This window comes from Pleurodeles waltl, chromosome 9 (genome assembly GCF_031143425.1).
Source record: "Pleurodeles waltl isolate 20211129_DDA chromosome 9, aPleWal1.hap1.20221129, whole genome shotgun sequence".
Taxonomy (NCBI): Eukaryota; Metazoa; Chordata; class Amphibia; order Caudata; family Salamandridae; genus Pleurodeles; species Pleurodeles waltl.
This window is the reverse complement of record NC_090448.1, coordinates 853,851,483-853,867,448: the sequence shown is the minus strand read 5'-3', so window position 1 is coordinate 853,867,448 and position 15,966 is coordinate 853,851,483.

Sequence of the window (15,966 nt, the reverse complement as noted above, 5' to 3'; positions counted from 1 at the left end):
CCAATGATTTACACACTGAAATGGAATATGTGTAGATCATATCCAGTGCTCCACTCTGCACTCCAAGAAAAGTAAGCAGAGTTTTCCATCATCCGCATTTTCCTTTTCTTGTAGCATTTCCTACATGGTTGCAATTTGCACTTTTTTCACAACCTTTATCTGGGACTGAGCTTGCAGGTAGGGTTAGCTGAATTCCCCCAAATGCACCTGATGTAAATACCTGACCTTACTAGCTAAACCGAATCTAAGGTGTTATAAGATATATGTTAATTTCTTTGATAAGTTTTAAAATATTTACCAGAATTTTAAAGTTGTCTTATAGTGGATTTAACATCTTTCGATACAACAAAATATTTTGTTTGTTTTTATTTAATTTAAATATTTCACAAAGTCATTTTTGCCATAAAAGGGGGCATGGCATTATACAAAGAGCACTACACAAATTAAAAGAAGGCATAGGTTTATACGTTAATTTATCTGACCTATTTACCTAATAAAATTACTCTAATGGTCAGTGTGTTGGTGCTATCACCTGCAGCACAGAGGTAGAGACGAGGTGGGCCTGGCACATGAGGGTCTTGGTAGCTGTTCGTGTAACCTCAAGTAGATGTTTTATGGTTGTCACTATAATAGGACTTGCATGCTGTTTATCCATAATTAGCATGGTAATAGGCCTTTGGGTTACTGGGGCACCATGTGTTTTGGTGTTGGTTATTATTCTCACAAAACTAAACATACTGCTACCTTTTGCAGTTTGAACTGTACAGAGATGTCCTTATCTGCCTTTTTGGATCTATGAAAAATGACAAGCAAGTGTTCCTCTTTGTTGGCTTCTGATAGCTTTTTTCAACAATTAGCTAAAAACTTTTTTGATTGGTTTAATTTTGCAGTAGTGATCTAGTGATTCTATCTTTATTCTTCATGTTTACAAGCATATTCTCTCTTTCACATGAAAGAGCTATGCTCCAAGGATTTAAGGGCCATATTTATACTTTTTGACGCACAACTGCGCCAACGCAGTTGTGCGTCAAAAAGTTTACCGCCGGCTAACGCCATTCCAACACACCATGCAGGCGCCTTATTTATGGAATGATGTTAACCAGCGCTGCGGCCTGGTACGCGTAAAAATAATGTACTCACACCAGGCAGCGCCAGCGTATGGGAAAATGGGGGTTGTGCGTCAAAAAATGGTGCAAGTCAGGTCTGAGGCAAAAATCAGGCCTCACATCGGATTTGCGCCATTGTTTTTGACGCACAATCCCCATTGACATGACTCCTGTCATAGCAAAGACAGGAGTCATGCCCCCTTGCCCAATGGCCATGCCCAGGGGACTTATGTCCCCTGGGCATGGCCATTGGGCATAGTGGCATGTAGGGGGGCCCAAATCAGACCCCCTAATGCCACTTAAAATAATTAAAAAAAATACTTACCCGAACTTACCTTTACTTCCCTGGGATGGGTCCCTCCATCCTTGGGTGTCCTCCTGGAGTGGGCAAGGGTGGCAGGGGGTGTCCCTGGGGGCAGGGGAGGGCACCTCTGGGCTCCTTCCGAGCCCACAGGTCCCTTAACGCCTGCCCTGACCCAGGCGTTAAAAAACGGCGCCCATCAGACTGTGCGCCGTTTTTTAATGCCCACCCCCTCCTGTGCGTCAAAATGACGCCAGAGTATATATAAGGCGCACAGACCATAAAGTCATTTTTTGGAAGGGAACGCCTACCTTGCATATAATTAACGCAAGGCAGGTTCCCCCTTCCAAAAAATGACGCACATAGTGGGATTTTGACATCCGCGGGGTCGGGCGTCAAAGTATAAATATGGGGCAGGGTTTGCGCCGAAAGTGCGTCAAACTTTTTGACACACATTCGGCGCAAGCAGAGTATAAATATGCCCCTAAGTGGTTTGGTGGAAAGGTGATGGCGTGATCATCTTTTATAACGAGTAAAGTACCCCCTGCATATATCAAGAATATTGCAAGTCATCTCGGAAAGCCATTAACTTATGGGATTGGTTGTATGTGTGATGGGAACTGCAGCGCTTCTACCTCCTTGGTACTTGTGATTGCTAGTTTACATTTTATGATGTAAAATCACAACATGTCTACCTCACTCTGAAGTAACACTTCTGAAAACTCCATTTGGCAATGTCAGACATTTAGATACACTGAGACCCATATTTAGGCCCATATTTATACTTCTTTAGCGCCACATTTGCGCTGCTTTTTGATGCAAAAATGGCGCAGACTTACAAAATACAATTGTATTTTGTAAGTTTGCGCCATTTTTGCGTCAAAAAGCTGCGCAAACGCGGCGCTAAAAAAGTATAAATAAGGGCCTTATACTTTTTTTAGCGCCGCATTTGCGTCATTTTTTGACGCAAAAGCGGCGCAAACCTGCAAAATACAAATGTATTTTGCAAGTTTGCTCCGTTTTTGCGTCAAAAAGCGGCGCAAACGCGGGCAGAAAAAGTATGAATAAGGGTCTGAGATTCTCATTGTTGGCTAGGTAGATTACGTATAACAGGAACTGGATTATTTATTTTCATTTGATTATCACTTTAAGGTGCTGTTTGGCTAAAAGCACTGGTGAACGAGAATTTTGAGCTATGAGGTTTTCATTGTTCTACAAGACCAGTAACTAGGGTACTAAAAGGAGGGGGTAGCTGCTGCCATGGCTATACATAAATTAACTTCATGGGTCACAGAGAAGGGTCTTCACCCCGCGGGGTTAATTAGAAGCAATGCAAAAATTAAAAATAAGGCTCAGTTGAGTCTGCAGGACACACTCACTACATGTGAATTACATTAATGTATGCCCTTCCTGCCTTTTAAGGTTACCTGTAATACCAAAGTCCAGGTGAAAAAGAAACAAAATGATACAGTGGCGTATAAAAATATAAAATTAATAAATACTTAAAACAGATGAGCAAAGCCTGTGACGGAACTCAAAACTCGGAGGGGCATATTTATACTCCGTTTGCGCCGAATTAGCGTCGTTTTTTTCGACGCAAATTCGGCGCAAAACTAACGCCATATTTATACTTTGGCGTTAGACGCGTCTAGCGCCAAAGTATGGGCAAATAGCGTCATTTTTTTGCGTGAACGCCTTCCTTGCGTTAATGAGATGCAAGGAAGGCGTTCCCGTCTAAAAAAATGACGGCGACGCAAATGCGTCGTATTTATACTCCCGGGCAAAAATCACGCCCGGGAGTGGTCGGGTCAAAAAACCCCGCATTTGCGCCACTTTTTAACGCCTGGGTCAGGGCAGGCGTTAAGGGACCTGTGGGCTCAAAATGAGCCCACAGCTGCCCTCCCATGCCCCCAGGGACCCCCCCTGCCATCCTTGCCCACCCCAGGAGGACACCCAAGGATGGAGGGACCCACCCCAGGGACATTCAGGTAAGTTCAGGTAAGTATACATTTTTTTTTTTTTAGATATTTTTTTTGGCATAGGGGGGCCTGATTTGTGCCCCCCTACATGCCACAATGCCCAATGACCATGCCCAGGGGACAGAAGTCCCCTGGGCATGGCCATTGGGCAAGGGGGCATGACTCCTGTATTTACTAAGACAGGAGTCATGTAAATGGCGTCTGGGCGTCGTTTAAAATGGCGCAAATCGGGTTAAGACGATTTTTTTGCGTCAACCTGACTTGCGCCATTTTTAAGACGCCCTAACGCCATTTTTCCCTACGCCGGCGCTGCCTGGTGTACGTGGTTTTTTTCCACGCACACCAGGCAGCGCCGGTCTGCTTGCGCCGGCTAACGCCATTCAATAAATACGGTGCCCGCATTGCGCTTCAGAATGGCGTTAGCCGGCGCAAAATTTTTTGACGCTAAACTGCGTTAGCGCAGTTTAGCGTCAAAAAGTATAAATACGGGCCGGAGCTTCCATCATAGCTTTACAGTGCTTAGCACTAGCTGTAGTCCAATACTTAAAATTGCATTTCTTGATATCAAAATGCACGACGAAAGCAAACAGAATCAATCTTCTTTTATTAAAGATTGTTGAAAATAGGCAGCTTATTCCGGTCCATGACCCACAGCAGCATTTGACTTGACCTGTTTCTGCTTTCATGTGGTTTGGGAAATTTATGCAGAGTGAATGTCAACAAGGGTAATGAAACAGCTATTTACGACTACTCATAAAGCCGACCCTGATTCCCCTTCTCTTCCAACATTAAAACAATATGAAAATGAGTTGACTTATCAGTTGACATCTCCGAATCTTTTATGCTTCACATTAAAATAACTTTATGCGGATTTGAGATTCACTGCCAGCTGAGTACCCTGTCAGCTTAATAAATGCAGTGTGCGTGGGGAGTAATGCATGGCAAAAGCGATCGTTTGCACGTGATTATAGAAAGTTCAGGCTCGCCATTATAGATGTCCTCGAGACTGATGCTGAGCATAGTCATCTATTAGATTTTTCATATTTCACCTGTATTCATTTATTTATATATTTATTGTGGAATTTTTGGGGGGTGCTTGCTGCAGGCGGCCTTGCAGTTATTTCAGAGTGGTCATTTCTGAGCTTCCTACATAGAACATGGAAAATATATTCCCATTCATTAGAACAGAGTGTTGAAAACGGCATAGTGATTACAGCAGTGATTTAGAAAATTATAGCTGAAACATTTGAAGACATAGAAGAAATCATGGTTGTCTCTGTGGAGTGACTTTAGAAGGAGGGGTGATGAAGTGAATGCGTTCTCAAATGTCGGTTGTATGATGGAATTTATGACGTTGTTTTGAAGTAGAAATGGGATAAATTGTTTTAAAGTATGATGGGGTAAAGCCATTGTGGGTTAGGTTCCCACAGTTACTTCAGAGTGGTAATTGCTGAGCTACCAATAATCATTGAACCCCGATATTTGATCACCTCAAAATGCTACCTAAGTGATTTCAGCTGCTCTAGCGGTTAGAGACTGCACTACTCATTATTAGAACATTGGAATGCTGGAGGCTCCATTGAAAACAATGGAGTGCTGCGGGCTTTTACTGGCCGGTAAAAGCCCGCCAGCGCCAACATTCCAATGTTCGCTTTGTTCACAGCAACAGCTGTGAACAAAGCCTCACGGAGCCCGAGGGGATTTAAATCCCCTCGGGCTCCGTGAACATTTTTTTTTTTTAAAAGAACATTCTGCCCTGTGTGGCAGAATGTTCTAATAGCCTTAGAACCCTCCGTAGCGGGCTCTACCGGCTATTAAAGTCCCTATCCCTTGTTAAATGCCCTCGCCTTCGGCTCGGGCATTTAACGCGGGAGCGGGCCTTTAATAGCCGGTAGAGCCCGCTACGGCGGGTTCTAAGGCTATAGAATAACACAATTTAGCAATAAAGACTCCTTACTTTGGAAGAAACACTAATTCCTAGAAATAATTTTTACATGAAATTTGCACATTTTGTGCATTTTCAAAAATTGCTTTTACACCATGGCCCTCATTACAACTTTCAAGTTGTAACTGCCGCGCGGCCGTCATTGCGGCCGCACTTCTGTAGTGTCCATTTCAACATCCCCGCTGGGCGGAAACTGAGTTTCCACCTGCCTGCCCAGCAGGGATGTCAGCCGCAACACGGAAGCCGGCTCCAAATGGAGCCGGAGGTGTTGCGGCGGTGCACCAGGTGCAATTGCACCCGTTGCGCTTTTCACTGTCTGCTATGCAGACAGGGAAAAGCTCCATGGGGCCGTGGTAGGGGGCCCCTGCATTGCACATGTCAAAGGCATGGGCAGTGCAGGGGCCCCCAGGGGCCCAGCGTCTCCCCTTTCTGCCAGCCTTTTCATGGCGGTTCCTACCACCATGAAAAGGCTGGCGGGAGGGGGACTCGTAATCCCCTGGGCAGCGCTGCAAGCAGTACTAACCTGGAGGATTACAACCGCCGGGACTAACATGCCGGTAAACCGATATGCACCACTGAGCACCCTATCTGCTTTGATAACTGGATCTCTGGTACTGTTTTTTGGTCACTGACAGATCATGCATGTGTGCCCTGACCTAGGCCTGCCTCTGTGTAATGCTGTTTGTTCCAGGGCACACCTAGTGCTACCCTTGTGAAGGTAGACGGCTACACAAGCGTGGTGGTAGCAGCATACCTGTTTTATGTTCAATAGAATCAGTAAGGTGAACAGTCCAATAGCACTGGAGTGGGGCCTACTGACCCACTCATGCAAAGGTTTGTGGCTGTCTACTTAACTCAAACTTTGCCTTAATGGATTGCATGTAGTGCCCAAAGGCTTGTTATATGTGCATGTGAATGCTAAGTTGCATGTGAATGCCTATGGATGGTACATAACATGCATGCCTATGGGTCGCATGTTGGAATCCCAGGCATGGAGAGGCTGGAGAAGTGAGGACTTCATTCCCCGACCAAGAGATGTATATTGCTGACATTCCTGAGGGCTTGGTTGGGACACTTACACTGAAGGAAGAGGAGCTGAGCATCCACAATGCACATCAGAGGGCTCTTTGATTTCAAGAAGAGCTTCTGGTCAGTAGGGCCTGGGCTCATTGTTGAGGAGATGGTGAAGTTGATACGGTTGGTTAGGTTTGCACTTCCAGAGAATCTTGCTATAGAGGAATGCTTTGTTATTTGAACCTTTATGGAACATATTTCAGTAGGAAATGACAGCCAGTTATGGTCCGCGGTTACCCCTTAGCTTGTGTTTTGGGTCACTAAGAATTAGAGCCATTCATGCTGTGGTAGACTGAATTGACAAAGGGTAGTGCAAAGAAGAGAGTACTTCAAAGGAGGTGACATTCCCCAATACAAATTCATAGGAACAGATGCTAAATCACATATGTGCCTGGATGTGAGCACAAATTGTGGGAGCATGGGCCCCATAACTTGCTGAACAGTTCCCTCGTATTACCAGCAGTAGGAAGATGGGCAACATTTCTTGCTGCTGGCACCAGACAGTTGCAGGGTCTGCCATTCTCCCATCTGTGAGGGGCCATCACCAGGAGCCAAGAACATTTGTTCTGTACCTGGGGTATCAGTCTTCTGTCTGCCTGCCAAGACCATAGTGCCTTGTATGGATAAGAAGAGACCCTGGAAGGAGTGAGGTCCAGCAGGGATCCTGATGAATGGATCGAGATGAGCAGAGTGGGAGGTGCCCAGTCCATTTTGGACCAGTGTTGTGAATGAGCCGTCTGATCTTTTTCAAAAGTTGGCAACCCCTTCTGGGCTGCTGTGGAGTTGCTGGTATCTCCCGGTGTTTCAAATCTCATTAGGGTCATCACCTGTGTCCATGACCCCGCATGTCAGGAGAGGGCAACTGGAACTGCTGTGGCTGGCGGTTGTTGCCATTGAGACTGCTGGGGCCATCATCCATGCAACAGAGGATCTGGGCTTTCACCTCTGTACCCACCATTTGTGAAAAAGAGGGGCCACTGAGACTGTGAAAGCCATCACTAAGAGGATCCAACCTGATTGGTACTGTTGACTGTATCTGTGACCCCAGTATGCCAATCAAATTTCACTGAGACTTTTGGGGTCTTTTCTATGTCAGAGGATTTCCTGCGTTTACCTGAGGAACTCTGGAACAATTCCAGAAGCCCTCAGCAGGCATGCAACTGCTTCTCCAACTTATGAGCAGGAACTATGAAGAAGAAGGAATTACTGCACATGGAAGCTGTTGCTTTCTGAGACTACCTCAGTGCACTGACTGTACTGACTGCAGTAAGGGCATGGTGCAAGCTTCTCATGGTGGAGCACAGGTGCGAGAAGCAACTTGGGTCTTAGACTCCTTTGAAGGCTGCTGTTGGGGTATGGTGGAAGCAGGGCTGCAGGCCCCCTGTGAAACGTCTTCAGTCTTGGCAGTTTACTCACCAGAGAGTTCAAAACTCTAAAAGGCAAAACCATATTTTGATGCATATCACTCGAGCGGGGAGCAGCTGAAGTCACCTCTTAAAGTCCACCAATGATGCTGAATATAGCATAGAGGAGTAGAGAGGGGAAAAAGTAGACCAGCAGACGAAGCACTGCCCTGATAAGTGTGAGCATGCTAACCTTGAGAGACTACTTGCGAGGACTGCTTATTGTGCTTTGTTTAGCATATATAATAAATGCATCTTTTTACAGTAAAAATCAGTATTGGATTGTGCAGTCATCTTATTGCGGTTACTGTGCATATTGTGAGTTATGGGCCCTCACTTGCCTTGCATGTACCTACCCATGAAGATCCTTTGACTGCTCACCCAGTGCTACCACTGAGAGTCAAGTGCTGAAGTGGTGGTACTTGGTCCAGAGTCTCAGGACCCATAGCATGTTAGGCCCTGGAACAATAGAGTAAAAATCAGCAACCTCTCTGGTTAGCTTCAGTACCTGCTGCTTGCCCAGAGAGCCTCCAAAAGAGGTTCTGGCACCCTGATCAATGTATTGTAAAAAATAACAATATCACTTTGTAACGTCCATATACTTTTCAGAAATCTCTTCTGAATGGGTTATACAGAAAACAGGATACGGGCCCTTAATCCCATTAGAGGAAATACTTCATCTTGGAGATCATGCCACTCCTACAACTAACCTTGATGCTGACAGACTCATCTCAAGCTTTTTTTGTGACAAAATGCGTATGCATGAGTCCTATTATTTGTGATTATGATGGGGATAGTCACTACTTTCAGTAAAGCAGCATGTTACTTGTTGGGGGTTTCTGATGGTTATAATAATATTCCAAGGGAACATAGGGCCTGATTTAGATCCTGGTGGAGGAATTACTCTGTCATACTCCAGATAACCCATCTGGTGTATTACGATCTCCATGGGATATTATGGGGTCATAATACGGCGGGCAGGATATCCATCATGTTTGTGATGGAGTAATGCCTTTCGTCAGGATCTAAAATAGGCCCATTTAATTTTATACAAATTTCACTTATTCGAGGTTAAACAAGCATTAGTAATGCCAATCAGTCTGGCCTTTCACATGGCTACAACACTTCAACTAATTACTATATGTCCTTCTGGAGTAAGTAGAAACAGTGTGAAGTCTTTAACAAGACTGCAGCTCTTCAAAGCTTTCCTAGTTGTCTGTCTCAAGTCAAAAGAAACTGCTTAACAAATCTGTGACAAAGCTGCAATAACTCATGTTGTCAACTGCTTCAAATATCACAAAGTATATATAAACATTTACACATCTGATCTGAACACTTTTGAAGACAACAGGTATGTATTAGTACTAGCAGTCACTGGTTAAGTCAAGTGCCTTCAATCACATAGCTGGGAAACAGTTTTTTAAGTGGCATTATATGTATGTCGCAGTAAAAGGCCCACTGACATGCTATGGGCTGCAGTAGAAGAATCAAAATGTACACCAATGAATAAAGATATTTGGTGAATGGTCCTTGTATATAGAATTGCTAAATATAATGGGTTAAAGCAAGTAAAAGCCTTCACCTCCCAGATTTCTAGTTACCAGCTAGGGAGATTGTAGTATTGATCAATACAATTTAATTTGAATTGAATTCATTGAGTTTACTTATGTATAATTTGAAGGATTAGACATGTTTAGAACATTTATTGAATCATTTATAGTTTATAGGTTTTCAATAGCTCACAACTGCGTATATTTCTTTGACAGCCTTGAAAAGGTGAAATGACCAAAAAACATGTGTCAGCTGGCTGAGAAGATGAATTTAGAAGAATAAACATTGTGAAGATAATTTTCCAATTTAATTTTAAGTAAACTACTAGATGCCTATGAAAAAAGATTTTTGTTGGTATTCCATTATTACATACTGGTGATTGCCAGTAGGTAGGTATAGTTAGAACCTATAGGCCCCTAGCGCCTCCTTGCACCATATTAACATGATTTATTTTGATGTTAATGCGGCCCAACGAGGCCATAATCCCCACGCCGGATTTACAGTGGTGCAATGCTCTCTATAACCCTTTGTGCTACATTATGTTTGCGCTAGGCATAATGTATGCAAAGGGGGCGTTCCCCTGTTAGGGGAGCCTGTAAAATGGTGCAAGGAAATCTTTGAGATTTCCATGCGCCATTTAATACGGCACTTTTAACGCCTGCCTAAGAACAGGCGTTAAAAGGAGGCTTCCATTCTTTAGAATGGGCCCCTATGTGCTCTGCGTACATCAATAGCGTCATAAAAAATGACACTATAGCCCCCTACCCTGTGCCAGGGTGAGCCGTATTTTAAATACTGTGCATACAAGGTGGCGGTAGAGGGGTGCTAAAGGGCGCAGGGAAAGTGGCGCTGCACTCTGAGCAGCGCCACTTTCCATAAATCTGCTCAATAGTTTCCATAGGAAAACATCTTTTTCTTTTGCTAATAACTTTGGCGACATTTGCCGAATCTTTATGAAAATGTCAAAACTAGTTTGCCACTCACTTCAGCTGCTGTCTCGTTTCATGGTGATTCATCAAGGAGGGCCAAGAAAAATGGGCGGGGCAAAAATACTTAAGCACTCCATGCAATTTCCTATAGGGATTTTTAACACAACTACAGCCTGAATCAATAAATGGAATTACACCAAATTTGGCAGAAAGGTAGTTATTGGTGCAGAAAGAGCCTTTTTTGTTATTTGGTGTAAATCTGTTCAGTAGTTTTTGAGATCTTGAATGAAAATTTGTAAATCTAGGAACATGGATCCTCCGCAGATACTATAGTCCCTCTGCTTATATCTGATTGGCTGTCAACACTTCAATCAGGAAGAGTTGGCAGCTATTTTGGGAAATAAAAATGTGAGAAAAGGGGTAGGGTAGGAAGCTTTTGTGCTGGGGTCCCCCTTGGGCAACGGCAGGGAGAAAAAACTTCATTTTCAATGGAAACTGCATGGATCTGTGGATCTGGTGAATAAAGAAAAAAAAGGAAATGTGGGTTCCTGCGCTTGTGTTTTTATCAGCTCCAGGGGGGCTAGGTCCCGGGGCATGCGGGATACCAAAAAAAGTGAGGAGGGGGCTCCACCTCAGGCTCCTTTGAGCCCTGAAGACCTCCCCCTCCGTGGGGCTTTGTGTGAATAATGAAGGGGGCTGTGTGGGTCCCCTCCTTGTGCTTCTCAGCACCCTGAGTACCCTGAAAACCACCAATTCCCCAGGGCAATAATAGAAAATTGGAGGGGGGTCACACAGGTGCCCCTCCTGTGCCTTAGAGGAGCCCTGGGGACCATCACCTCCCTGGAGCTTTAAAAGTAAATGGGAGGGGGGGTGCTTGAGCCACTCTCTTTCTGCCTGTAGTGCCCAGGGACCAACCCTGTTCAGGGCAACATATGTAAATAAAGTGGGAGGGGACCGCATGGCCCCCATTTCTGTGCCATTAATGGCCCCAGGGACCACTACCTCCCTGGAGATGGCCCGCACAAACAAAAAGTAGGGGGGCCATTACCTCTCATGGAGCCATTAATGGTCATAGGGGGCCACCATCCACAGTATGCTTTTGGTTTGCGGGAGCTTTCACAGCATCTGCCAAGTGACAGTAAACTTTAAGTCTGCTCACAGTGGACAGGAGAAGGAAAACTGCTCCTTCTCACTGGAAGGGGACCTTTCATCTATTTTTCTGCCAGCTGTCAAAAGTATGTAGATATATATATTCACTCAAAAAACAAAGGTTACAGGGACGTTATGCATAGGTTCAGATTCTACATGCACAAACCCATGGAAATTTTGCCATTATAGTTACAGTTATTACAAGTAACAATAACTCGTGCCCTTGCCATGCATGGTTGTCTCATCAATAATTTTAGAGCAAATGTTACAGTGATATTATCTATGATGTAAAAGAAGATGCCATGAGTGATGTAATATCTCAGGTATTTAGCAGTGCATCTTGAGGGATTGATTTCTTTCTAAATTAAATGTGTTACATTTTACCTGTATTACCACTTTGAATCAATCAAGATGACTTCAGGTGTGCCACAATGTTGTCATAAGTAGGACTGTAAGAACTCTAGTTCTTCCTTAGAACACTCTGGGAGGCTCTGGGGTCTGCAGTAGAATTGAAGGGAATCATCCGACAGGTTGCTCCTGTTGGAAGTACATGTTTCACTGAGAATGTCAGACTTCACTCTCATATCGCTGAGAAAGATAGTGTGTATTTCCAGAAAATATGCTCTCATTTTAGCTACTGGAGCACCTTCAATAACCTTGATGGGAAAATCGTGAGAAAACTGATCTCTCTCAAACATGATTCATGAAATCCCAGCAGGGTAAAATCACCTTAGAACACACCATAATTGCTAAAATGAACATGGTAACATCAACAACTGATTTATATTGTAACTAAACTTTGTTATCACTCGTGCCCTAAGGTAAGTATAACTCGCGACCCCTCCATGCAGAGATTTTTCGTTAAAATTATTACAGCAAATATGACATCGATATTATCAATGATGTTGTGAAAGATGGCATGATTGCTGTAATTTGTGGGGTAATTTCAAGTGCGAGGGCACAGGTTATAGCTACCTTAGGGCAGGAGCTATAGTTACTTGAGGTAACTCTAACTATAACTGGTAAATTTCTATGATTTTGTACATTTAAAATGTGAGCCTAGCTATAACGTCCCTGTAACCTTTGTTTTTTTATGTGAATTTCTATGTTTTAAAAACAATTCTATTTCCTAACTATAGCGTCCATGTAACATTTGTTTTTTTATCAGTGAATTTCTTTATTTTTTAACGTATATTAATTTTAATTACTATACATTAATCCAAACATCCCCGCGCACGACCTTCCGCTGTGCGCCGTGGCGGATGGCCACGACCCTGAGGCTAACCCACTGTAAGCACCCAACCGTGCACGTCCTTCACCAATGCACAGGGGAGGTTGCCCGCAAGACCTGGCCTGCAGCCAGGCTCTGCTGGCCTGCACCCCCTAACCACCCAAACCCACCTGGTGCACAGCCCTTTTGCCGTGCACGGCAGGAGTTGGTCGCAGCTTCTCTGCATGTGAGAATAGGTGTGAGAGGATCTATCTGGGGTTGAGAATGGCTGTCTGTCTGTCTGGGTGTAAGAGTGCATATATCAGTGTTTTAGTGGGTGCCTAGGTGTGTGCATGGGTCTGAGAGTGGCTGCATGAGGGTGTCAGTGGGTCTGTGAGTGGGTGCATCAGTGTCTGACTGGGTCTGTGAGTGGTTGTGTGAGTGTCTGAGTGGGTCTGTGCGTGGGGGCGTAAGTGTCTAAGTGGGTGTGTGAGTTGAAAAAAATGATAGAAAGAGGGACAGAAATAGAGAAAGAAAGTGAGAGAGAAAGAGTTTTTTTAGGCTTTAATATCTCATATACTTGGAATATATTTTTTTAAAGTATATTTCTTAATTTAAAAAAGAAAGAAAAGGAAATAGTCCAGCTGGACTTGAACCCTGTTAGAAAGGTTTTTTTTGGTTGGCAGTCAGGTTACCCTCTGTCCAAGCAAGAACCCTCACTCTAGTCAGGGTAAGTCACACACAATCCAAGATTATCCTGTGCCCAGGCTTAACTTAGAAGGCAATGTGTAAAGTATTTGTGCAATAAATCATACATTAACACAATATAGCACCACAAAAATACACCACACAGTGTTTAGAAAAATATATAATATTTATCAGGATAATTGTAGGTCAAAACGAATTAAGATGCAATGTGAAATTGTAGAGATATCACTGGAAAGTGATATAAAGGCCCTCATTCTGACCTTGGCGGGCGGCGGAGGCCGCCCGCCAAAGTCCCGCCGTCAGGTTACCGTTCCGCGGTCGAAAGACCTCGGCGGTAATTCTGACTTTCCCGCTGGGCTGGCGGGCGGTCGCCTTCAGACCGCCAGCCAGCCCAGCGGGAAAGAGGCTTCCACGATGAAGCCGGCTCGGAATCGAGCCGGCGGAGTGGAAGCTGTGCGACGGGTGCAGTTGCACCCGTCGCGTATTTCACTGTCTGCGCAGCAGACAGTGAAATACATGTAGGGGCCCTCTTACGGGGGCCCCTGCAATGCCCATGCCAGTGGCATGGGCACTGCAGGGGCCCCCAGGGGCCCCGCGACCCCCCCCTACCGCCATCCGGATCTCGGCGGTCCGACCGCCGGGATCTGGATGGCGGTAGGGGGGGTCGGAATCCCCGCGGCGGTGCAGCAAGCTGCGCCGCCGCGGAGGATTCAATGGGGCCGCGGTACACTGGCGGGACCCCGCCAGTGGTGCCGGTCCGACCGCGGCTTTACCGCCGCGGTCGGAATCCCCATTGGAGCACCGCCGGCCTGTCGGCGGTGCTCCCGCGGTCCTCCGCCCTGGCGGTCAAAGACCGCCAGGGTCAGAATGACCACCAAAGTGTCTTAAGTCTTTAAAAATCAAACAAAGTCTCTTTTAAGCACAAAGTACCTGGTTTGGAGTGGAAAATCTCCGCAAAGGGCCACAGAAGAAGAGATACGTGGAAAAATGATGTGTGCGTCGATTATTCCCCAGCACACACGGACTTGCGTCGTTATTTTTCATGCGGGGAAGTCGTGCGTCTTTTTCTGGCACGCGGACAGTCTCTTTCTATGGATCGCGGGGATTACCAGATGTCCCGGGTCTGTGCGTGGATTATCCTGCTTGTTTTCCGGCTGCGCATCGTTCCGCGGGGCTGTGCATCGAAGTTTCACTCTCACGGCTGGCGTCGCGTCGATTTCCCCTCTGGAAGTCGGGCGGCGTTGTCCTTACGAGGCCGTGCCTCGAAGTTCTGGCCGCCTGAAGGCGTTGCGTCGGTCAGCGTCGGTGTGCAGCGTTTTTCTCGCCGCAAAACAAGCTGTGCTTCGAAATTTTCGGCGCACGAAGAGTCCAAATGAAAAAGAGAAGTCTTTTTGGTCCTGAGACTTCAGGGAACAGGAGGCAAGCTCTATCCAAGCCCTTGGAGAGCACTTTCACAGCCAGGCAAGAGTTCAGCAAGGCAGCAGGGCAACAGCAAGTCAGCAGTCCTTTGTAGAAAGCAGTCAGGTGAGTACTTTAGGCAGCCAGGCATTTCTTCTTGGCAGGATGCAGGTTCTGGTTCAGGTTTCTTCTCCAGCAAGTGTCTGATGAGTTAGGGCAGAGGCCCTGTTTTATACCCAAATGTGCCTTTGAAGTGGGGGAGACTTCAAAGAGTGGCTAAGAAGTGCACCAGGTCCCCTTTCAGTTCAATCCTGTCTGCCAGGGTCCCAGTAGGGTGTGTGGCAGTCCTTTGTGTGAGAGCAGGCCCTCCACCATCCCAGCCCAGGAAGACCCATTCAAAATGCAGATGTATGCAAGTGAGGCTGAGTACCCTGTGTTTGGGGTGTGTCTGAGTGAATGCACAAGGAGCTGTCAACTAAGCCCAGCTAGACGTGGATTGTAAGGCACAGAAAGATTTAAGTGCAAAGAAATGCTCACTTTCTAAAAGTGGCATTTCTAGAATAGTAGTATTAAATCCAACTTCACCAGTCAGCAGGATTTGGTATTACCATTCTGGCCATACTAAATATGACCTTCCTACTCCTTTCAGATCAGCAGCTACCACTTCAATACTGTATGTGGGCAGCCCCAATGTTAGCCTATGAAGGGAGCAGGCCTCACGGTAGTGCAAAACGAATTTAGGAGTTTTACACTACCAGGACATATAAACTACACAGGTACATGTCCTGCCTTTCACCCACACAGCACCCTGCTCTAGGGGTTACCTAGGGCACACATTAGGGGTGACTTATATGTGGAGAAAGGAGAGGGTTAGGCTTGGCAAGTACTTTTAAATGCCAAGTCGAGGTGACAGTGAAACTGCACACACAGGCCTTGCAATGGCAGGCCTGAGACAAGGTAAAGGGGCTACTTGAGTGGGTGGCACAACCAGTGCTGCAGGCCCACTAGTAGCATTTAATCTACAGGCCCTAGGCACATATAGTGCACATTACTAGGGACTTATAAGTAAATTAAATAGTCCAATCAGGTATGATCCAAGGTTACCATGTTTAAAGGGAGAGAGCATATGCACTTTAGCACTGGTTAGCAGTGATAAAGTGCGCAGAGTCTAAAAGCCAGCAAAAACAGTGTCCAAAAAGTGGAGGGAGGCAGG